General features: G+C 45.3%; 1 protein-coding gene across 1 annotated transcript in view; it reads left to right on the top strand.

The window, feature by feature from the left end:
* Nucleotides 1-25000, top strand: part of LOC113815287 (cytokine receptor) — a gene marked incomplete in the record, with an annotated part of 89078 nt that overhangs the window by 7198 nt on the left and 56880 nt on the right. Inside the window, 1 exon segment of the mRNA XM_070131454.1 lies at nt 8876-9117.

Raw genomic sequence — 25000 nt, 5'->3', positions numbered from 1 at the left:
CTCAGAAGTTGGCACAAGATCGAAGTATTGTTTATTATGAGAGGAAGTGTGATTTACAGCCACGTTTTCAGCCTTCTGTTTACCAGCGGAGAGGCGGAAAGACACGGCCCAGCGGCTCCTGGTGACAGCGCCCCGACTTTCGTCTCCACCTGAGCCGAGGAACCTTAACAGTTTCACCGAAGGCCTCCGTGATGAAAGAATTAGGCCTAAGTCAGACCGCATTCTGATCGCTTCCTGTTCTCACTTGGTGTAATCATTGCCGTAATGATTCCAGGTCCTGGAAAATAGCTTTTAATTTAATGACGGTGTATTACGGATATGTGGACGGATCTCCATTTTTATTGATTATGAATTGGAAATAGATGCCATGTTGATGAATGCAGTCTGTGTACATACCCTTGCCCTCTGACTATATTCTGACTTAAAGCACGAATTGTGGAAAGCAACTTAGTTCGCCATTGTTCAAAGAAAAGGAACATTATTAGTGAGTTACGTCGTTCAAGAAAGCATGACAATTTGTCCCTGTCATATCCGTTGGTGGCAAGGCGTTGACCTCCAGGATAGTGTCAGCATCGTGCCCTTGTTGGTCTCAAACAATACCTGCCCTTCTCTTGTTACAGTCCTTCCGAATGGACGGTGTGACATGACTTCACTTTTCTTCTGACACGTCTGGTATTATCTTCCCCTTTACCTTCGCACTTTCTAGATCCACATCAAATCCACAAGTTAAGAGTAAAAAAGGGGAAAAAGTAGGGCATTTTTCTCTTTCTCGAAATTGCCCGTCGGAAGAATTTCATACGAAAAAGAAAGAAAAAAAGAAGTCTTATTGTGTGACCAAACAATTGCCTTATCTCTTTCAAAAAGTCATGTTGGTATTGTTGTTCTCTTAGCGTAGTGTAAACAAGTACCCGTATGTCTTTTTATTGTGCCAACATGTGACGCCACTATGGAAATGTGACCCGAATCGACCTATTTCCCCGTGATAACAAATTTCTTATACGTATATGTTTGTTAATGTAATTCATTCTATTTTACTGACTTATTTATTATTAATATTATTATTATTACTGTCATTATTAATCTCATTATTGTTACTTTTATTACATGTATTGTTTTATTATCATTATTATTATTATTATTATTATTATTGTCATTATTAATCTCATTATTGTTACTTTTATTATATTTATTGTTTTATTTTATATATTCCGTTTTCGTGACCAAGTAGCCATATACCTCAGCCTACTCCTTGACCTTCGTAGCCTCCCGTAGACGTTGGTTGTAGCGTACCTGAACCAAGTAGCCAAAGCTTAATGATGACAGAAGCTTTATGGCAGGCTGGCACGCTGGGGGGGGGGGGGCAGCGACAGTGGCACCTCGATAACCGGACCACCTGGAAAAATCGCTTATTACGTTCGCTCAAGATGGCCGGTGTCAGGGAGGCATTGGTCGCGTACATATACAGCACTTGCATTTCACGTCGGGTGAGGGTCGGTAATAAGGGGCGTTCGTTATAAGCGGGTGTCACTAAACTGCTATCATGCAAGGTCCAATGTTTGGCCTGTATCGATCTGTAATGTAATGGCACAGTGCAACTCTCCAGTGCCCTTGCTACACCTACCTCCGCCATGTTGTGGGCCTGGTCGCTCTCTCTCTGTCTTTTTTCTCTATGTATTCTCTCTTCTCTCTCTTTTCTCTCTTCTCTATCTCTTTTCTCTCTCTTTCTCTCTCTTTATGACTTTCTCTCTCGGTGTCTTTGTTTTTTTCTTCAAACTGCCTGCCTCTCTCTCTCTCTCTCTCTCTCTCTCTCTCTCTCTCTCTCTCTCTCTCTCTCTCTCTCTCTCTCTTTTCTCTCTCTCTCTCTCTTTCTCTCTCTCTGACTTTCTCTATCTCTCGGTGTCTTTGTTTTTTTCTCCGAACTGCCTCTCTCTCTCTCTCTCTCTCTCTCTCTCTCTCTCTCTCTCTCTCTCTCTCTCTCTCTCTCTCTCTCTCTCTCTCTCTCTCTCTCTCTCTCTCACTCACTCTCATGTCTATCTATGACTTTCGCTCTCTCTCGCTGTCTTTGTTTTTTCCTCCGTATGACTCTGCCTCTGCCTCTCTCTCTCTCTCTTTTTCTCGCTGCCTTTGTTTTTCTCCGTATGACTCTATCTCTGCCCCCCTCTGTGTGTGTGCCTGTGTGTATGTCTTTTTCTCTCTTTTTGACTCTCTTTCTCTTTATGACTCTGACTCTCTCTCTCTCTCTCTCTCTCTCTCTCTCTCTCTCTCTCTCTCTCTCTCTCTCTCTCTCTCTCTCTCTCTCTCTCTCTCTCTCCTCCCCCTCCCACTCTCTCTCTCTCTCCTTCCCCTCCCACTCTCTCTCTCCCCCTCTTTCCCTCCTTCAACACCCCTCTCCAACCCTTGTCACCCCCACCCCCTCCTCTCCTCCTCCGTCTCCCCGATCCCTTCCCCCGTCCTTACGAAGTCCTCCCCGAGTCCTTCTATCACCATTGGCACCCAGTCCCTTCCCCACACCGCAGTCGGGAAGGCGAGAGAGCACGGGATGCTTAGGGATGATCTACACATGACAACCGCGAGCTGTGTTACTTTCTCGCTTTCCCCTTTCCCTGTCGCGTAGAACGGTCAGTGTTGCGAGTGGGAGGGGGAAGGTAGGAGGGAGAGGTAGAGAGAGAGAGAGGAGGAGGAGGAGGAGGGAGGGGGAAGGTAGTAGAGAGAGGGAGAGGAGGAGGTAGAGAGAGAGAGGGAGGGGAAGAGGAGGAGGTAGAGAGAGAGAGGGAGGGGAAGAGGAGGAGGTAGAGAGAGAGAGGGAGGGGAAGAGGAGGAGGTAGAGAGAGAGAGGAGGAGGAGAGAGGGAGAGAGAGAGAGAGAGAGAGAGAGAGACAGAGACAGAGGAGGAGGGAGAGAGAGACGCAGAGAGAGAGAGAGACAGACAGAAAAAGATACAGAAAGAAAGAAAAAGCGAGAGAGAGAAACGAGAATGTTCTTTTGGCATCAATTGTGCAGGGGGCGCGTAGCCGTTCATTGCAGCGCATGTCCTTATATTGAGCACTTCCCTAACGCGGCACGAGGTCACCGACTCTCCAACACCCTGGGCATTGGATGGGGTTTGTCGGCTCCTCTTCTGCTAAAAGGGGGGGAGGGAAGGGGTGTTGCTGTTCTTCCTTGTTCTCTCGTTTGGGTTGTTTTTGTTCTGGTAGAGAGGGGTGTTCTTGTTTTTTTCCGCTTGGGATGTATTTGTTTTCAATTTGTTCTCTGTGTAGGATAGTTTTTTTTTTTCTTGGGTTTGTTGTCTGTTTTGCTTTTGTTTAACTTTTCCAATCTGCTTTTTTTTCTCTCTCTCTCATCTCTCGCCCTCTTTTTTCTCTCGTCTGGCTGTACACACACACACACACACACACACACACACACACACACACACACACACACACACACACACACACACACACACACACACACACACACACACACACACTTACACACACACACGTACACACACTCACGTACACACACGCGAGAGAGAGAGAGAGAGAGTGAGAGAGAGAGAGAGAGAGAGAGAGAGAGAGAGAGAGAGAGAGAGAGAGAGAGAGAGAGAGAGAGAGAGAGAGGAGAGATAGATAGAGAGAGAGAGGAGAGATAGATAGAGAGAGAGAGGAGAGATAGAGAGAGAGGAGAGATAGATAGATAGATAGAGAGAGAGAAGGAGAGAGAGAGAGAGAGAAGGACAGATAGATAGAGGGAGAGATAGAGAGAGAGAATGAATGAAAGTGAGAAAGAGCAAAGATATTAGTTTTCGCATACATGTGGTCGTTCTGCGAAACTGGCTTTAGCGAATGTCTAGATATATATGGCTTCTGTCCGTGTCCCGTGACAGGTGTCACTTGACTGTTAACTGGAACCAAAGTATTTTTATTTGAGGAATGTGCTGTGACTCTTAGTTTCATGTGGCTCTTCAAGTTCTTAGTATCATGTGGGGCTTGGTTTCATGACTCTTAGTTTCATGTAGCTCTTAGTTTCATGAGACAGTTCCATGTGACTCTTAGTTCCTTGTGGCTCTTAGTGGCATGTGATTCTTTGTTTCATGTGACACTCATTTCCATGTGGCGCTCTTGGTTTCATGTTCTTCATTACATGTGATTCTTAGTTCATGTGACATTTAGTTTCGCGTTAGTTTTATGTGGGTCTTGGTTTTATGTGACTTTTAGTTCCACTTGGGTCATAGTTCCATGTGGGTCTTTGTTCCATGTAATTCTTAGTTCCATGTGTTTTTTAGTTCCGTGTGGTTCTTAGTTCCATGTGATTTTTGGTTTCATGTGGCTCCTAGTTCCATGTGGCTTTTAGTGTCACCCGTGTATGTTGGTTCTTTTTTATAGTTCAGGGGTAATGAGGATAATTTCGCTTCTGCCGTTCGTGGTGGAACAGCTCGATTGTTCAAGGAAGACGTTCACCAAGCACAATGAATCGTTCTATGTGCTTTCGAAGGATTGTAGTAGATGTGTTCTTGCTGTGAGGCTGTTCTTGTTTGCTGATCATTCTTAATTGTTCACTGGACGTCCAAGAAGATGTCTTATCTTCTACGTGTCAAGAAATGAGTTCTTTACGACTTCTGATTATGATTCCCGGGGCTGCGAAATTCACACTTGATTCGGAGCCGAACAGATGGCTTCTGTCTCGCGTCGTCAGGGAAACCGTATTTTTCCTTTGGCATTCTCAGCGGCTTCTGGGTCAGCGGTCATTATGCGGTATTTTTGCTAATGTGTGCCGTATTTACTACTTAAAAAAAAATCTATGCAGACCCGTCTTTTGTCTGTTTCTGACGCGGCCTCTGTCTGTGACTTAATTTCTGATGCCTTTGTCTTTTTGGCTGTCTGTTTGAGATTCTCTCTCTCTCTCTCTCTCTCTCTCTCTCTCTCTCTCTCTCTCTCTCTCTCTCTCTCTCTCTCTCTCTCTCTCTCTCTCTCTCTCTCTCACCCTTCCCTTACCCATACCCCCTCTCTTACCCCTCCCTTTATCCATACCCTCTCTCCCTCTCCCTCCACCCCTCTCCCCCATCTCTCTTGTCTGTCTCGCCCTCACGCAGCAGGCGACGGGAGACGAAGTTGCAGTTTTGAGGCGACGGTGTTTAGCTGTCAAGAATACATCGGTTATTTATGTCATGTAGAATTTGTTTATCGCTGTGTCCATCGGCGGAGGTGGGTGGAGCTCGAACATGGAAGCATAGATGATATCGGTCTGCGAGCCTCCGGGGGGGGGGGGGGACTTGGGAGAACTTGGGAGAACTTGTTATATTGTAGGTCCGTTGTGCAGACATTCTCCCCGTCCTCCTCCCCTCTGTCCGGTTGGGGCGATGGAGGAGAAGGGAGAGATAGGCTGGAGGAAGACGAAAGGGAAGAAGAGAGATCGGGAAAAAAATGTATATCTGCAATGCGTGTTGAATATTCGGACTGACGGTGCGTTTTGTTATGAATTGACGTCACAACTTTTGTTTTTTTTCCCCTCACCTCGCACGATATCGGAGGCCATTGACTGGGACACGAGTTTCCTTTTTTTTTTCTCTCTCGCTTTTGCACATTTTCCCCAAGTTTAGACATTACATTTTCTGTTAATTTAGAACGCAGTCGACTTTTTCTTGTTTTTCTTAATACAGAGCAGTGGAAACGAGCTCTTGTGACGGCCACACACATAGGAAGACCAACTGATGTGTGATAACCATGTGACTCGTAGCATACCGTCCCCAGAACGCCCTCGGGTCACACACAGGTACATAGCCACCGTCATCTCACACCATGACATGCGCTGGTAAATGCAGGTGTTTCAATTAATAACGGTATTTCGCATCAAATCGGTTTATTCGTTATCACACCCGGCTTTGATATCAAGCTCTCTACCTGTCCCCATTTCGCGTGAATTCCGCAGATTTAATTACCGATCTTAATTGGCGACGTGCAAGCTAATCATTGTTATTATATCGGTTATATATTTTGCAATATTTCGAGAACGGACACCTGTGCTTCTCTTTTTAACGAACCCGTGGGCAGAGCTTAACGCATGCACGTTCCCTCCGCTATCAAGGAACGGCGGAGGCGGGAACCGAACTGTCCACGTACGCCTAACACTTCCGATCCGAACTGTCCACGTACGCCTAACACCTCCGATCCGAACTGTCCACGTACGCCTAACACCTCCGATCCGAACTGTCCACGTACGCCTAACACCTCCGATCCGAACTGTCCACGTACGCCTAACACCTCCGATCCGAACTGTCCACGTACGCCTAACACCTCCGATCCGAACTGTCCACGTACGCCTAACACCTCCGATTCGAAAAGCATAATATTATGTTCCTGTCAATATTTACAGCAATTAGGCATCCCGAGAGTGGGAATGTTTGGAGAGGCCGCGAGCCAGTTGCTTACCTTCGTTAGGAAGAGAGGGAAGAGGCTGCTCAGCGCGGGATCAGATTGGAACTGGAAATCCTTATACTTGGTGTTGACTTTTAACATTTTACACTTCGGGGAACGAGCCACCGCGGGTTTTATTTTCGGGTTTGTTTCTAAATTGGTGATCATAGGCGGTCGTCAATTACCAAAATGGGAAACGTGTTTTGTATATGTGTATGTATATATATATATAAATATATATATATATATATATATATATATATATATATATATATATATATATATATATATATATATATATTTATATATATATTATGTATTTATGCATATGTGTGTATAAACATATATATATATATATATATATATATATATATATATATATATATATATATATATATATATATGTATATATTATATAATATAAAACACACACACACATATATACACATACACATATATGTTATATAATATATATATTTATATATATATATATATATATATATATATATATTATATACATTATATATACATTATATATATATACATACACACACACACACACACACACACACACACACACACATATATATATATATATATATATATATATATATATATATATACATACATACATACATGTATATGTTTTCACTCAGTCACCCGCTCCGTCCCTCCTCTCCCTCCCTCCCTCCCTCCCTCCTTCCCTCCCTCACTAGTTACGCCCACCGAGCGAGCCGGTCTGGGCGGCAAGCGGCTCCTGCCTGTGGCGCCTCCATCCATGGGTTTCCCCCGGGCGCGCACGCTCTCGCAGGGGGCTGGTGGGGGGGGGGGCGCTCGTGGGGGCTTCTGCACGGGCGCTGCTCATGGCTGAATCTTGGGGTGGGTGAAGGAAGGGGTGGAGGATGGGGTAGAGAAGGAGAGGGTGATAATGTTGTTGAGAGAGGGAGAAGGGGAGGGAGAAGGAGAGGGAGAGGGAGGGGGGAAGTGGAGGGAGAGGGAGGGAGGGAGAGCGAGAGCGAGAGCGAGGAGGGAAGTGGAGGGAGAGGGAGGGAAGAGAGAGAGGGAAAAGGAGGAAGAGAAAGAGAACGAGAACAAAAAAAAAAAAGAAAAAAAGTGAGAGAAGAGAGAGACAAAGAAACTAAGACAGAAACAGGCGAGCAAACAGATGAATAAACAGATAAACAAACAGACAGACAAACAAACAGGGGAAAAGGGCACAGAAAGCCTAATTTCCTCCGAGAAACTGATACACAGATCATAAACAGTATCTTTGGGGGAGGTTGGCTTGGCCTCCACACCTGTTTCGATAGTGTCGTAACGCTCACCAAATCGTTATTTATTATATATTAAAGCCACCTGTGTATCGTTAAGTGGCAGAGGGACACCGCTATTGCCGATTAGTGGTAGAATTTCACTCCTGAAAGGTAATTCAGAAGGATGTTAAGGTCCAAAAGCACTTCATTTTCTTACGTGGTAAAGTATTTCGGTTTTAGGAATTGTGAAACTTAACATTAAAGGATATTTAAGGTTCTTAGCATAGGTAAACTCAATTTTATCCATATGTTACTTATTTTTTTGCAATTAACTGTGAAACTAGTAATGTGGAGGAAATCTTAAATTTATTGACGCGGGTCAATTCACGGTCCACATGGCCCGGAAAATTCACTGAGGGTTCCACGCTCTCCAAGGTCCTGCTATAACGTTATCTCATCGGGAAATGGGTATCAGGGCGAACCGCATCTGACAAAGAACCGAGAGAGCGACCTGTGGTGAGGCCAAGCACCTATCACATCACTACATCAGAGGCAACGGCAGCAATCTACCGGTTCTGTTGATAGTGCAGAGTTCTGACCGGTTTTGACACCGTTATATAGGTCGTGTGCTGTTACCGGGAGTGCTAAGACGCAGTGTTTCGCTAGATTGTCTGTCTAGGGAATATTTATGTGTGCATTTTTCTGTATTTTATATAATTTAGACTGTACGGGGGACTTATTTTTATAAAGGGTTTTATTTTTGGTCGTATCTCATATGATTTGGTCTTATAAAGGATTATTTTTAAAGGGATTAATTTTTTTTGTCGTATTCTATATGAATAGCCTGTATAGATGATGATTTGTATGTCGGTTTCATCTCTTTTATTTCATATTTTACACGACTCGCGACCTGTATCTGTGTGCCATAGGTTATTGGAATGTCACTGGTCATGCTGCCCACTTGCTGAGGTGCTTGACCAGTTGCAGCTGTATTTGAGATTGGCTTTAGCGGAAATATCTTTGCAAATTGTGAAAATATATATACACGAATCGGCGCAGCAGGAAAGCGAATAAGCTGTAAACATGTGATAATTCAGTGAAATTTGCTGAATGCTGATTACGCGAGCTGTTTCAGTAATTGCTAACCGATTACTAACAAAACGAAATATGTCCAGTAGTCAATCATATTCCCCAGCTTGGTCCTTGTTTAACTTGTGTTCTCCACAGGTCTTTTTTTAATATGACATTCTGATAGTGTCTAGTTAACACTGGAAAACCTCACTAGAAAAAGGGGGAAATACTTGACGGAAAATTAAAATCTAAACCCCCCCAAGACTAGTGTATAAGTGATTGTGCCGACTGGAAGTAAAACATCTTCAGCTCGATCGCATAGGATCAGACTCCACAAAGGACACGAGGAACGTCTCCGGATCGTCTGTTGGAGGGACTTCAAGCGTCCTAGTCTACAGGTGAGTGTCATTCTTAGATTTTTTGTTATTTCTATATGTCTATTTAAATTTGCTTCAATTGATATGCTCGCTACTTATATATATATATATATATATATATATATATATATATATATATATATATATAAATGTATGTATGTTTATGCATGTATCTACACACACACACACACACACACACACACACACACACACACACACACACACATATATATATATATATATATATATATATATATATATATATATATATATATATATATATATATATTTATTTATTTATTTATATTTATATATGTATATATATTGTATCTATATGTGTGTATATATATATATATATTATATATATATATATATATATATATATATATATATATATATATATATATATATATATATATATATGCATGTATGTAAATATATACTTATACACACACACACATACATATGTAGACCTTTCTGTGCCTGTCTGGATCTGTTTCTATTGATATAAGCCTACAGATTTTTGTTTGAATCTGCTTAGTATATAAGTGTCTGTTTGTTGAGGGATGTCCGTGTCTATTTCAATCTGTTTCCTTCGTTTTCGGACAAAACCTGTCTGATTGAATATATTTGTTTTGGTATGGAACTACACCTGCCTGTTTGAACCAGTTTCTTTTGGAATACTCCTCTCTGCTTGAAACTGATTATTTTGGTTATATGCTTGCACGGTTTTATTGGAATTTTTATATTTGTATAGGCCTACACGTGGCGCTGGATCGATTTATTGTGGTATAGGCCTACAGCTGTCTGTTTTTTATTTCTCTTTGCATATTACAAGTGTCTGTATGATTTTTTGATTTATTTACATAGGCTTACAGATGTTTGCTCGAATCTGTTTTTCTTGGTGCTTAGTATAAGTCTACAAGTGTGTGTACGATTTTTTTATTTATATATATAGGCCAACAGGTGTTTGCTTGAATCTGTTTTTTTCGAATTTCTTGTTTGTGTTTTCCTTTGAGTAGTGTCTCTTATTCTCTACGCAGCTGGTCCTGGCTTTTAAAAAGGTTTTATTTTCCGTCTTTACCTTCCCCTTTCTCTCCTTTTTCGTCTCGAGGGAAGGAAGAAAGTGACGTCAGTCCTGATTTCGGAAAAAGTGTTATACTTCTGTATCCTTCTCTTTTACTTTTTTTTATCCCTCTCTTTCTCTTTCTTTTTCTTATTCTGTTTTTCTGTCTCGTTCTCTTTCTTTTTCTTATTCTTTTCTTCTTGTCTTTTTCTCTTTCTATTTTCTTTTCGTTTTTCGCTTTGCCATTCTCATTCTCACATTCTAATTTTCTTTCATTCTTATTCATTATCTTTCTCATTCTCATTCTCTTTATATTACTTATTCTCATTCTCTTTCTCTTACACGGATACACTCAGTTATCATGAATGTTTCAGAAGAAAGGAAATTGCACCTACTTCTCCGCACTTGTTTATTTGTAACAGTTGTTGGCCTTAGAGATATAAAACGGAGAAAGAGAAATGAAGAAAGAGGAGGAGATAGAGAAACATGAGCAGAGCTAATATACACTGATGTTCGACGCATGTTTCCTAAAGAATGTGCGACCATGAGTGTGTAAGACTACGGTTAGACACAGCTTGCTCGGGCCCTCAAGCTTAAAACAAGGAAAGCTTTTGCGCTGGGTGTGGAGACTGAAAGCAAGTTGTTTTTTGTTTACTTGTGGCAAGGTGACTTTGAGGCCTCCGTGTCAGCCGAAAGGGAATATATGTAAACAAAGTTGGAGATACTCACTCACTCAGTGATTGATTAATTGGATAACTTACTTGCGTATTTGCTTACTTACATACTTACACTCACTCACTACTCGCTTTCTCTTTCTCTCTCTCTCTCTCGCTGTCTCGCTGTCTCGCTCTCTCTCTCTCTCTCTCTCTCTCTCTCTCTCTCTCTCTCTCTCTCTCTCTCTCTCTCTCTCTCTCTCTCTCTCTCTCTCTCTCTCTCTCACACACACACACTCCCTCCCTCCCTCCCTCCCTCCCTCCCTCCCTCACACACCAAAACAAACAACCAAACACACCATGAGATAAGCAATTATTGCCATCAAGTGACACCAAGACTTTCGCGGTCTAACAGCACATAATGTGACCCACATGACAGAAATACAAGGTCTTTCAACTTGTCAGAAGCAGTAGAGTCTAGTTTCATTTATTTGTAGCGAATCAGTGCGAGGACCCATATGATTAAGCTAAGAATGTATCGTGCATATTTGATTTAGAATAAGTGCAAAATCAAACACACACGTAGATATGAGTATATATATATGTGTATGTGTGTGTGTGTGTATGTATGTATGTGTGTGTGTGTGTGTGTGTGTGTGTGTGTGTGTGTGTGTGCGTGTGTGTGTGTGTGTGTGTGTGTGTGTGTGTGTGTGTGTGTGTGTGTGTGTGTGTGTGTGTGTGTGTGTGTATGTGTGTGCGCGTGTGTGTGTGCGCGCACGTAGTGAATATCTTTGATTACCTGTTTACAATTGAAAGATGAAGCGAGCCAGGGCGTGGAAGATCCGAAGGGGGGTAGGGGTGGGGTGGGGTTGGTGGGGTGGGGGACTAAGAGGCGCCAGCGAGAGACTTGGTTGCCGTGGGGGGCGGTGGGCGGTTGCGGTTGTTGGGGGTCTGTTGGAGATGGTGTTGGAGGTGGGGGCAGCGGGGATGAGGTTGTGTTGGAGGTCTCTAACTCTGTTGGAGGTGATGTTGGCGATGAGGTTGAGATGTTGGAGGTGTGTTGGCGGTGGCGTTGGCGATGAGGTTGGGTTGGCGATGGTGTTGGAGGTCTCTAAGTCTGTTGGAGGGTGATGTTGGGGATGAGGTTGTTCCGTCGGTGGCGCTGTGAGATCGAGCCTCGTGTTTGTCTACGTGGGGCGGCGACGGCGGCGGCGATGTGGTTTCTGCCGCCCGCCCGCCCGCCCGCAGCCGCCCATTTGCCTCTCGGAGTGACGTCGGCTTGGAGTTGGGCGGCCGGGAGGGTGTGCGAAGAGCAGGGGCGTCCGCAGCGTGTTTGGGTGTTGGCCTTCGACGCGTGTGGGCGTCGGACCGTGGGCTGCACCGTCGCCCAGCCTATCTTCATACCTCCACACACACTGCCGCTTATTCACCTCCTCCTGTGGGTCGTGCTTTGGGCTTTCGGTCGGGTGTTCTGCTATCTGTCTGTCTGTTCTCTCTCTCTCTCTCTCTCTTTGTCTCTTTCTCTTTCTCTGTCTCTCTCTTTTTTCTTTCTTTTCTCTCTCTCTCTCTCTCTCTCTCCCTCTCTCTCTCTCTCTCTCTCTCTCTCTCTCTCTCTCTCTCTCTCTCTCTCTCTCTCTCTCTCTCTCTCTCTCTCTCAGTCTCATAAATAGAATGTACACCCAAGCACAGAATAAAACACACAAACATAAATAAACATAACACACACCCAGACACGCACAAAATACGCACAAATATGCAAAGATAATAATCAAATACAAAAAAATACACACACACACAAATACCAGAAAAACACAAAAATACCAGAAAAAACACACAAATACCAGAAAAAACACACACAAACACCAGAAACAAACACACAAACACCAGAAAAAAACACACAAATACCAGGAAAAAACACAAATACCAGAAAAAAAACACAAACACCAGAAAAAACACACAAATACCAGAAAAAAACACCCACAAATACCCAAGCGGTTAACGTGCCGGGCCTCAAACCAATAAATAATTCCCAGAAACACCTAGGTAGGCCGACAGCGTGCGATCAATGGCCAGAGAATTTCTCCTTACTTCGATGGGCGTGCATAGGCCTACACGTGGAATGGGCGTGCATAGGCCTACACGTGGAATGGGCGTGCATAGGCCTACACGTGGAATGGGCGTGCACAGGCCTACACGTGGAATGGGCGTGCATAGGCCTACACGTGGAATGGGCGTGCATAGGCCTACACGTGGAATGGGCGTCAAGGTGTTCCGGCCACACAGCCCTTTCCATACAGAGTGTAGTTGACCGCCCTTGTTGTCTGGCTGTGGGCGCTTTCAGTGCTGCTGTGTCTCATATATATATATATATATATATATATATATATATATATATATATATATATATATATATATATATATATATATATGTATGTATGTATGTATGTATGTATGTATGTATGTATATGTCTATGTATTTATACACGCATACATACATACGTACCTATATATATATATATATATATATATATATATATATATATATATATATATATATATATATATATATATATATATATATCACAAAACGGTAAAAGAATAAAATGGAAAAGGAGAGAGACGGCAAAAAAGAAAAACATCAGTAAGTAATAATCCAACGGAGAGCATTGCTGTTTTAAAATACATTTTTTAAGTTGTTTTTATTAAAGTCGTTTGTACTTCCCATTTTCGTTAGTCGTATTTTTTTCACATTTTATATATATATATATATATATATATATATATATATATATATATATATATATTTTTTTTTTTTTTTTTTTTTTTTTTTTTTTTTTTGTATATTTATTTATTTTCATTTTATTCATTAGTGGTCCATATATATACATGACATGATCAAATAAATACAACTGATTTACGTAACATTAGTCGAGTCAGTGTATTTGCTTAGCCAGTCCGTGTGGCGAGCGGGGATAGGGGTTTCAATACAGGAAATATATATATCTATCTATCTATCCATCTATCTATCCGTATGTCTGTCTGTCAGTTGAGAAATAAACAAATAGGAATTATTTATAAGGTGATAGGCAGACAGATACGGATAGACAGACAGACAGATAAACAGACAGGCAGATAAGCAGAGAGAGATTGATAGATAGGTAGGTAGATAGATAGATAGATAGATAGATAGATAGATAGATAGATAGATAGATAGATAGATAGATAGATAGATAGATAGATAGATAGATAGATGAATCGATAGATAGGTATAATCTCTTGTTTTTACACCCTCTTCTGCGCCATCAATATATTACGCTTTTTCATTTTTTTTCTGGGGGAGGGGTAAACGTGGGAACTTGCGGCTGTGAAGTTGACGAGGGGCAGGGAAGGGGAGGGTGGGAGGGAGGAGGAGGTAGAACCAAAAAGAGGAGGAAAGAGGAAGAGAGATGTAAGAGGAGAAGAGAGAGAAGAAGGAGAAGGAGAAGGAGGCAAGGTGAGAAGGAGAAGAAGAAGAAGAAGAAGAAGAAGAAGAAGAAGAAGAAGAAGAAGGAAGAAGAAGAAGAAGAAGAAGAAGAATAAGAAAGAGAAGGAGAAGGACAAGGAGAAGGAGAAGGAAGAAGAAGAAGAAGAAGAAGAAGAAGAAGAAGAAGAAGAAGTAGAAGAAGAAGAAGAAGAAGAAGAAGAAGAAAGAATGACGGTGATGATGAAACAACGAAAGTTCGAAAGAGAAACACTATGGAATGAAAGAAAATTATTGAAAAAAAGAAAATCAGAAGAGAGAGACAGACAGACAGACAGACAGACAGACAGACAGACAGACAGACAGACAGAGAGACAGACAGACAGAAAGATTTTTAAAAAATGAAACGAGAGAGAGAAAAAGAAAGAGAAAGAGAAAGAAAGAAAGAGAGAGACAAAGCGAATAAGAATGAATCGACAGTGGGTGGAGTTGGTGTTTGTGCATGAGTTTATGTTTAGTGGAGCAAGGCTGTGGGCGGGGATGTGGTGACGGATACGGTAAGTCGACGGTGGTTTTACAAGCGGGTTGCGGTTAGAGCGAGGGAGAGGGAGAGGGAGGGAGGAGGAGAGGAGAGGAGAGAGGGGGGAGTGAGTGGGAGGGAGGAGGAGGGAGGAGAGAGGGTTGAGAGGGAGAGAGGGAGGGAGTGTGGTGAGGAGAGGGAGGAGGGTGATGGTGTGGGGGAGAGGGGGGTAAGGTGGAGGGTGAGTGGGAGAGGGAGAGAGGGTGTGGTGAGGGTGAGAGGGTGTGGGAGAGGGGTGAGGGTGAGGGAGAGGGTGAGGGAGAGAGGAGAGGGGTTGAGGATGAGGGAGATGAGGGAGATGGTGTGTGGTGAGGGGGAGGGAGGGGGGAGTTAGGGAGAGAGAGAGAGGGTGTGGTGTGAGGGGAGAGAGGAGAGGGAGGGAGGGAGGGAGGGAGGGAGGGAGGGGGAGAGGGAGGGTGAGGGTGGGGGTGAGTGGGAGGGTGAGGGGAGGGGGGAGGGGGAGAGAGGGAGAGGGGGAGGGGGAGAGGGAGGAGAGGGAGAGAGGGGGTGGTGAGAGGGGAGGGAGAAGGGGAGAGAGGGTAAGTGGTGGGAGGTGAGAGGGAGAGGGAGAGGGAGAGGGAGTGAGAGGGTGAGGGGTTGAGGGGTGGAGGGAGAGAGAGGGTGTGGGTGAGGGTGAGGGAGAGAGAGAGGGTGTGGGTGAGGGTGAGGGGAGGGAGGGGGAGAGGGGGGAGTGAGGGAGAAGAGGGAGTGAGGGTGGAGGGAGAGTGATAGTGATAAATGTGTGTGTGTGTGTGTATGTGTGTGAGTGAGAGAGAGCGAGAGAGCGAGAAAGAGAAAGAGAGAAAGAGAGAGATATATTTAAGGTTTAAGGTTAAGGCGCCATGTTGCTGTTATGAGCGGGAGCGAGAAAGAGAAAGAGAAAGAGAGAGAAAGAGAAAGAGAGAGAGAGAGAGAGAGAGAGAGAGAGAGAGAGAGAGAGAGAGAGAGAGAGAGAGAGAGAGAGAGAGAGAGAGAGAGAGAGAGAGAGAGAGAGAAGAGGAAGAGAAAGAGAGGTTGAGTAATAATGAGTGATAATGAGTGATAATGAGAGACAATGAGAGAGAGAGAGAGAGAGAGAGAGAGAGAGAGAGAAAGAGGGAGAGACAGAGAGACAGAGAGACACGAGAGACAGAGACGAGAGAAAATGAAACAGAGAGAAGGTGATGGATGCAGTAGTTTCTTTAGAGTATCTGGCGCGTTATCCTATTCACACTAGCGAATTAAAGAGGGGGAGCCAACAGGGCTAGGAAGTCAGAATTAACCCGAGAAGACTAGACATGAGTCGCGAGTTTAATGGCCGTAAACAAGGGGATAATTTGAGGTTTCTTAGCAGTAAACAATGCCAGGCCGCCATGACTCAGAAAACGAGAACGCTGACGAGGGTTTAGGGGTAACTATAGAAAACTGTATCAAATTGGCAGCGTCTCTCCGTGCAGTCGTATGGGGTGTTTACATTTTTTTTCTATCGTATTTTTGGTTTATTTCAGACTTAATTATTTGCATTTCTGATTATCTCCCAATTTCCTCCTTTTTTAAAATATTTGAATGGATTTAATACCAGCACCGTGTTTTCTGCTTTTATGGGACACTCGGAGGAACTTAAGACAACATATCTTGTGTTCCCTTAAGATCGACCCTAAGAGCCAGGAGCGATAAGAGTCAAGAGCAAGTTCGTGGAACACAACCTTTTGTTGTTTTGGAACACAGCAGATAACATCAAGTTTTTCTTCATTCACGTTGCCGCCTTGAACATAGTTGAACGGTTCACAAGTTAAAGGTTTGGTCGGTCGTTAAAGAATCTTGCTAAAACCAAGATTATCACTGCGAGGGGAAACGGGTGTATAAGAATTATTGTTCGATCGGGAATTATAATTGATAGATAAACAGATGAAGATCATTTGTGAATGTGATACAGTATCCTGTATTTATATGTATGCTTTGACACACACACACACACACACACACACACACACACACACACACACACACACACATACACACACACACACACACACACACACACACACACACACACACACAGACACACACACACAGACAGACAGACACACACACACACAGACACAGAGACACACAGACACACAGACACACACACACACTCACACATTCACACACACACACACACACACACACACACACACACACACACAGACACACACACACACACACACACACACACACACACACACACACACCAACACACCAACACAAACACACACATACACACACACACACACACACACACACACACACACACACACACACACACACACACACACACACACACACACACACACACACATATATATATATATATATATATATATATATATATATATATATATATATATATATATACATATATGTTATATACATATATTCCTGTGTCTGTATCTGTGTCAACAAGAGGGAGAGGAAGAGGGGTAGGGGGACGGGGAAAGAGAGACAGACAGACAGACAGACAGACACACAGACCCACAGACAGACACACAGAAACAGACAGAAAGACAGAGAAACAGAGAGAAAAAAACGAACGAAAGACAGAAAGAAAAAGAAAGCGAGGCAGATCGAACAGTAAAGTCGACCGAAAATGCTCGACGGAAAATGGAGCGCGGAGGAGGAGGCGAAGAGGGAAGCGGATAAAAGGAAAAAAATCGGAGGAAAACAGAGACACCGAAAGAAAAACTCTGGACGGAAGGGTTGGCGATATGAAGGCTCGTGAAGACGAAGGGGGAGATGGGAGACGAGAGATGAAAGAGGGGGATAGGAGAGGTGAGAGAGGAGGAAGAAGGGACGAGGGAAGCGGGGAGTAGAAAATGATAGAAAGAGGTAGGAGAGAAGGGATAGGAAAGAGGAGGAAGAAGGGAGAGAGAGGAGGAAAAGGAGATGGAAGAGAGAAGAGATAGGATAAGATAGGAGAAGGGATAAGAAAGAGGAAGAAGAAAAGGGAGGAGGAAAAGAAGATGGAAGAGAGAAAAAAAGGGAAGAAGGGAAATATGGAAGAGGGGATAGGAGAGAGGTAGAAAGGGGGAAGAGAAGAGGAAAGCGAGATTGAAGAGAGAAGAGAGAAAAAGAGAGGGAGGGAGAAACACGGAGAGAAGTAGGATAGAAATAGAAAAGAAGAAGGGAAGGAAAGGAAGAGAAGCGAATGGATAGAGCTAGGAAAGGAAAAGAGAGACGAGAAGTGAAGAGAACGGAAGGAGGGAGAGAAATGAATAAAAATGAGAAGCGGAGAGAACGAAAAGAGGAAGAAAAAGATTTTTTTATGAATAGTAAAGAGAAGGGAAGAAGGGAGAGAAAGGAATAAAAATGAAAAGCGAAGAGAACGCAAGGATAGAGAGAAAGGAATAAAAAAAATCCGTGCGGGAAGGAATAACAATGAAAACAGAAAGAAATGAAGGGAGAAAATGGAAGCAGAAGATAAGCTAATACAAGAGAAAAGTGACATGGCGGAGACGGAAGAGAAAGAGAAAGACGAAGAATTAATAAAGAATACGGGGAATGAAATGAAGGGGAAGAACGAGAAACGTAAGAGGGGGAGAGAGAAGAGAAAAAATTAGGAAGTAAAACTGGCATGGATGATATGAAAGGGAGAGAGAGAGAGAGAGAGAGAGAGAGAGAGAGAGAGAGAGAGAGAGAGAGAGAGAGAGAGAGAGAGAGAGAGAGAGAGAGAGAGAGAGAGAGAGAGAGAGAGAGAGAGAGAGGGGGGGGGATAGAGAAAGAGGGGGGGGATATAGGGGATAGGGAGAGAGAGAGATAGAGATAAAATGAGAAAGAGAAAGAGATAAAAGAAGAGAGAACGACGAAGAAATAATAACGACGAACAAATAGAATATAGGAAACCCCAAAGAAGAGAGAAAGAAAGAAAAGAAAGCCAGCATGGAGGATATGCAAGAGCCCCTTCCTCCCCCCCTCCCCACTCCTCCCTCCCCAGCCCTCTCCCCCTCCCCACTCCCTCCCCCTCCTCCACCCCCTCCTTCTCCCCCTCTGTCAACGCTCAGAATTCCTGGCGCGCGGGAGATCTGCGTTCTAAGAAATTCTTGTTAGTTCGTTTGGCCGAGAACCATGGTTAGAGCAACAATGACTATTGATCTATGGGTTTAGGACTCTCTGCCCCCTTCTGCTCTCTTTCTCTCTCTCTCTCTCTCTCTCTCTCTCTCTCTCTCTCTCTCTCTCTCTCTCTCTCTCTCTCTCTCTCTCTCTCTCTCTCTCTCTCTCTCTCTCTCTCTCTCTCTCTCTCTCTCTCTCTCTCTCTGTTAGCTCTTATTTGCTTTTGTTTTGTTTTGTTCTTGTTGTTGTTGTTTCTGTGTCTCTGTCCGTCTGCCTCTCTGTCTCTGTCTGTCTGGCTCTCTCTCTCTCTCTCGACCTCTCTTTCTCTATCTCTCTCTCTCTCTCTCTCTCTCTCTCTCTCTCTCTCTCTCTCTCTCTCTCCCTCTCTCTCTCTCTCTCTCTCTCTCTCTCTCTCTGCTCTCTCTCTCTCTCTCTCTCTCTCTCTCTCTCTCTCTCTCTCTCTCTAAAATCTCTCTCGCTCTCTCTCGCTCTCTCTCGCTCTCTCTCTCTCTCTCTCTCTCTCTCTTCTCTCTCTCTCTCTCTCTCTCTCTCTCTCTCTCTCTCTCTCTCTCTCTCTCTCTCTCTCATTCTCGCATTCTCTCTCATTATCACTCATTATCACTCATTATTACTCAACCTCTCTCCTTCTCTTCCTCTTCCTCTTTCTCTATCTCTATCTCTTTCCTTCCCCATTTCTCTCTCGTCTCTCCTTTTTTTTCTCGTACACGTGTCATTCTTCTTCCAGCGCTTTGGTATTAACATTATCGACAAGCTAGTTACAAAGGAATTGCATTAAGAGCTGTGCTTATAAATCATGTCATTGATTAAGCTGTCGTGGTAAGGAAAATGATGAAAAAGGAGGATGCTTTTTTGATTCATTCATTCATGTTTTATACATGTTTTGGAAATTATTTCATTGGCTTGCTGGATCGTCTTCAGAAAATATGATGGGAAAAAATATGGCGGTAGGAATGTCAAGAAGAAATATGTATATATCCGAGGAATGTTTCGTGTGTAAACATTGGGGTCTTTCTCTGAGTGGGTGAGGGTGAGGGAGAGGGAGAGGGTGAAGGTGAGGGAGAGGGAAAGGGAGAGGGGGGAGGGTGGGAGGGAGAGAAGGAGAGGGAGAGGGAGAGGGAGAGAGTGAGGGTGAAGGTGAGGGAGAGGGAGGAAGGTGAAGGTGAGGGAGAGGGTGAGGATGAGGGAAATGGAGAGGGTGAAAGGTGAGGGAAAGGGAGAGGGGTGGTGAAGGTGAGGAGAGGGTGAAGGTGAGGGAGAGGAGGTGAAGGTGAGGGAGGAGGGAGGAAGGGATAGAACGAGGATAGAGGAGAGAGAGTGAGGATGAGGAGAGATAGAGAGGGAGAGGGGGAAGGTGAGGGAGAGAGTGAGGGAAAGGGTGAGTGTGAAGGTGAGCGAGAGGATGAGGATGAGGGAGCTGGAGAGGGAGAGGGTGAGGGACATGGTGAGGGAGAGGGAGAGGATAAAAATCAGGATGAGAGAAGCAGTGAATGAGTGTAAAGAAGGGGAAGAAAGAAAAGAGAGAACAGAGAGAAACAGCGAGAGCGAGAGCGTGTGAAAGAGTGAGTGAGCGTGAGAAACTGAGAGAGGGCCAGCCAGACAGACAGATACAGAGGAACGTGGAGGAAAATCGTGAGGGTAATAATGATACAGTGAGGATACATCTTTTCAGCCAACTATCTGCAGTATTAACAGCGTTGTGAAAGTGATACAGGTGCAGGAGGGAGGGGGGAGGGGGAGGGGGAAGGGGAGGGGAGGGGGGCTGAAAGGATGATCAAGTACATATGCGATCCCATGCAAATGCTAAGCAAAAAAAAAAAAAAAAAAAAAAAAAAAATATATATATATATATATATATATATATATACATACCTATGTAGATGTATGTATGTATATATATATATATATATATATATATATATATATATATATATATATATATATATATATATATATATATATATATATATATAATGATCAACAGTGTGCATTAACCAACAAGCAACACCAAGATACACCACAGACACAGTCACAGACCCACACGGCACCACAGAGTTCTATTTTTACTACACTGGCTCATGATACACCACACCACACCCTTCTATAACGCATCACAACACACTATGTGACGCTGCAGCTCATCATACCACGCCTACCAACACCATACTACACCATACTACTCCACCCCATCCCACTCCACCCCACTCCACATCACCTCCACTCCACTCCACTCCACTCCACCCCACTCCACCCCCACCCCACAACCACCCCACCCCCACCCCACCCCACACCCCACCCCATTCCACTCCACCCACTCCACGCTACCCACCCCACCCCACCCCACTCCCACCCCACCCCACCCCACCCCCACCCCTCATCCACCCCACCCCACCCCACCCCCACAACCACCCCACCCCACCCCGCACCCCCACCCCACCCCACCACGCATTCTAGCCATCCCACACCACACACACACCACAATCCACGCCGGATCTGCAACAACAACCATCATCGCGCCATCGCTCCCTGCTGGTATAAACAACAACAAGGACAACCATGAGGCGACGGCATAAACACGAAGTCTGGCAGCCGCGCACGAAAACAGAGACACGTTTTCAAGCTCGGGAGCCACAGTACCCCTCCCTCCTCCCCTCCTCCCCTCCCCCTTCACCCTCTAGTTGCCCCACTCCCCCTTCCAGTCTTTCGCTATTCTCTTCCTTCTGCGCCTTTTCTTATTCTTCCTCTTATTGTTCTGTTTGTTATTGTTTTTTCTTCTTCTTCTCCTCCTCCTCCTCATTATTCTTGGTCTTCTTCTTGTTCTTGTTTTCTTCCTCCTGCTCCTCCTTTTTCATCATTGTTAATTCCTTCTTCTATTCTCCTTCATCTTCGCCGTGCTCTACTTCCGCCTTCCCTTCCTCTCTCTCTCTCTCTCTCTCTCCTCTCTCTCTCTCTCTCTCTCTCTCTCTCTCTCTCTCTCTCTCTCTCTCTCTCTCCCTCTCTCTCCCTCTCTCTCCCTCTCTCCCCCTCTCTCTCCCTCCCTCCCTCTCTCCCTCTCTCCCTCTCCTTCCCTCCTCCCACTGCCTTCCCTCCCTTTTTCCCTCCTCCTCCTTCCCTCCCTTCTTCCCCTCTACACCTCTCCCCCTATCTACTTCTCCATCCTTTCTCCCCCTCTCTCCACCTCCTCTCTCCCCTACCACTTCTTTCTCCACCTCTCCTCAGCAACAACACCTCTTCCCCACCTCCTCTCCCTCAACCCTCCCTTCTCCCTCTCTCTCCACCTCTCCCCAACAACTCTTCACCCTCCTCTCTCTCCTCAACTCCCCTCTCTCCCCTCTCTCCACCTCTCCCCACACCTCTTCACCTCCTCTCTTTCCTCTTTAGCCTCTTCCTTCTCCCCCTCTCCACCCTCTCCCCAACACCTCTTCACCTCCTCTCTCCCTCAACCTCCCCTCTCCCCCTCCTCTCCCACCTTCTCCCCACACCTCTTCTTACTCCTCCTCTCTCCCTCAACACTCTTCACCTCCTCTCTCCCCTCAACCTCCCTTTCTCCCCTTCCTCCACCCCTCCCCAACACCCCCTCCAACCCCCATACGCCCCCCCTCTCCACCTCCCCCTACCACATCTCTCTCCACTCCTCTCCCCAAGCACCTCTTCTCCACCCTCTCTCCCTCAACCTCCTTTCTCCTCCCCTCTCCACCTCTCCCCAACACCTCTTCCACCTCCTCTCTCCCTCAACCTCCCCCTCTCCCCTCTCCACCTCTCCCCAACACCTTCCCCAACACTCCTCTTCTCCACCTCTCTCCCTCAGCCTCCCTTTTCTCCCCTCCTCCACCTCTCCCCAACACCTCCAACACTCCCCCTCTTCCCTCAACCTCCTTCTTCTTCCCTTCTCCACCCCCTCTCCCCAACATCCCCCCCACCCTGTGAGCGAATACCGCCGACCAGGTATTTACTTCCGGGGGCTGCAAAGACCATGATTCCCTCCCTCATAATCACGATTTAGTGCTTCCTGGACCGGCCGTGAGGAGAAGGGACGGCTAATTGGTCAGAATGAGGGAAGGGGAGGAGAGGAAGGGGATAAAAAAAGGGGGTTAGAAGGATGGGGATGAAGGGGAAGAGTGAAAGGGTGGAGGGTAAAAAAAAAGGTGGGGTAGAGAGGGGAAGGGATGAGATGAAGGGGAAGAGGGGAAAAGGGGAGGGAGGAGGAGGGGGCATGGATAGAAGAGAGAGAGAAAGAAAGAGAGAGAGAGAGAGAGATAGAGATAGAGAAAGAGAGAGAGTGAGAGAGAGAGAGGCTGACAGACAGACAGACAGACAGACAGACAGACATTTAGACGGGACAGGAGCAGACAGACAGACAGACAGACAGACAGACAGACAGACAGACAGACAGACAGACAGACAGACAGACAGACAGACAGAGAGAGAGAGAGAGAGAGAGAGAGAGAGAGAGAGAGAGAGAGAAAGAGAGAAAGAGAGAAAGAGAGAAAGAGAGAGAAAGAGACAAATAATTAAACAAACAGAGATAGGAAGAGACGCAGAATGATAATCCCAAGCGGAGAGCTGTGGCTGACTGGGGATGCCTACGTGCCAGGCAGTAAGCAGTCATGGAGGAGTATTGTATTGCAGCCCTCAGAGGGTGGCGCGGCAGGCGTGAGAGGCCTCTCTTTGTTTTTGCTGTGATTTTCTTTTTGTTATTCCTGACGGCGGCGCAGGAAGGGTTGTTCCTTCCTCGAGGGCGGCTCATGTGACGAAAGAATCAGGGTGAATTTTTTATTTTTTCCTTTTTTTTTCCTTCATGAAAGAGCTTATGAAAACGCGCGATGACGATGCGTCGCAGTGCTTACGTATACCTTGTCGACGTCGGGGTTTTCCGCTCGTCCTGCTATGCAATCCCGGGAGGAATAAGGGGCCAGGAGGAGGTCAGACCGAGTGCAGGAGGAAAGGAGGGAGGAAGGGAGGAGAAACTGGGGCCCGGGATTATCCTGCGGCGGCACTGGGAAGCGGCGGAGCGTCTGATTCCCGGTAGGCGGCCGCTCACGTCACGCCGCGCGGTTGCAGGTCAGTTGCAGGTCAGTTGCAGCTGTTTGCTCTTGGGAGGAGCGGCGGTGTATCCTCAGGAACTTCTCGATGAATTAAAAGAATACGCAGAATCGTATGCGTATGTATTAGTCATAAACGAGTGCGTGTCTTTCTATGCCGACACCGAGTTCAACTTCCTCCTACGTACATAAACGTACATGCACTGACGCACACATACGCACACACGCGCGCTCTCCCCTCCCTCCGCCCCTTCACATGCGAGACGGACATATTTCAATCGACTTTTGCATGCTTAGAATGATTACTTTTGGAGACTGCGTACGGTGGTTATTTTCCCGAGTACATTACATCTGTTCCCTGGCTGTTGCAGGGATTCGGAGCACTCGCTTCGAAATACGTCTTTGATGATTTTCCTTCCTTCTCTCTCCCCCCCCCCCCTCATTGTACCTTCTCTCCTTTTTTTTCTTTTCCTAGTTCTCCTTCTCTCCCTCTTTCTCTCCCTCTCCCTCTTCCTCCCTCTTTCATTTTCCCGGACTCTCTCTCTCTCTCTCTCTCTCTCTCTCTCTCTCTCTCTCTCTCTCTCTCTCTCTCTCTCTCTCTCTCTCTCTCTCTCTCTCTCTCTCTCTCTCTCTCTCTCCTTTTACATCTACTCCTTCTCCTTTTCCCTTTGCCATTTCCTCATCTCCCTCTCCTTCTCTATCTCTCTTCTTTCTCTCCTTCTCTCATTTTCTCTTTTCCCTGTCTTCCCCTCCCTCCTTTTTCTTTTCTCCCTATCATTTCCACTCCTCCCCTTCCTTCTCCTTCTTCCTCATTTACCCTCCTCCTCCACTCATTCTTTCTCCCTTCCTCCCTCCCTCACTCTGTTATTTTCCCTCCTCCCCCTCCCCTCCCTTCTCTCCCTCCCCACTCCTCCCTCTCCCTCTGTTATTTTCCTCCCCTCCTCCCTCCCTTTCTCCCTTCTCCCCCTCCCCTCCCTTCTCCCTTCTCCCCCTCTCCCGCTTGTATCATGCTTCCCC

This window comes from Penaeus vannamei, chromosome 16 (genome assembly GCF_042767895.1).
Source record: "Penaeus vannamei isolate JL-2024 chromosome 16, ASM4276789v1, whole genome shotgun sequence".
Taxonomy (NCBI): domain Eukaryota; kingdom Metazoa; phylum Arthropoda; class Malacostraca; order Decapoda; family Penaeidae; genus Penaeus; species Penaeus vannamei.
This window is presented reverse-complemented; position numbering and strand designations above follow the sequence as displayed.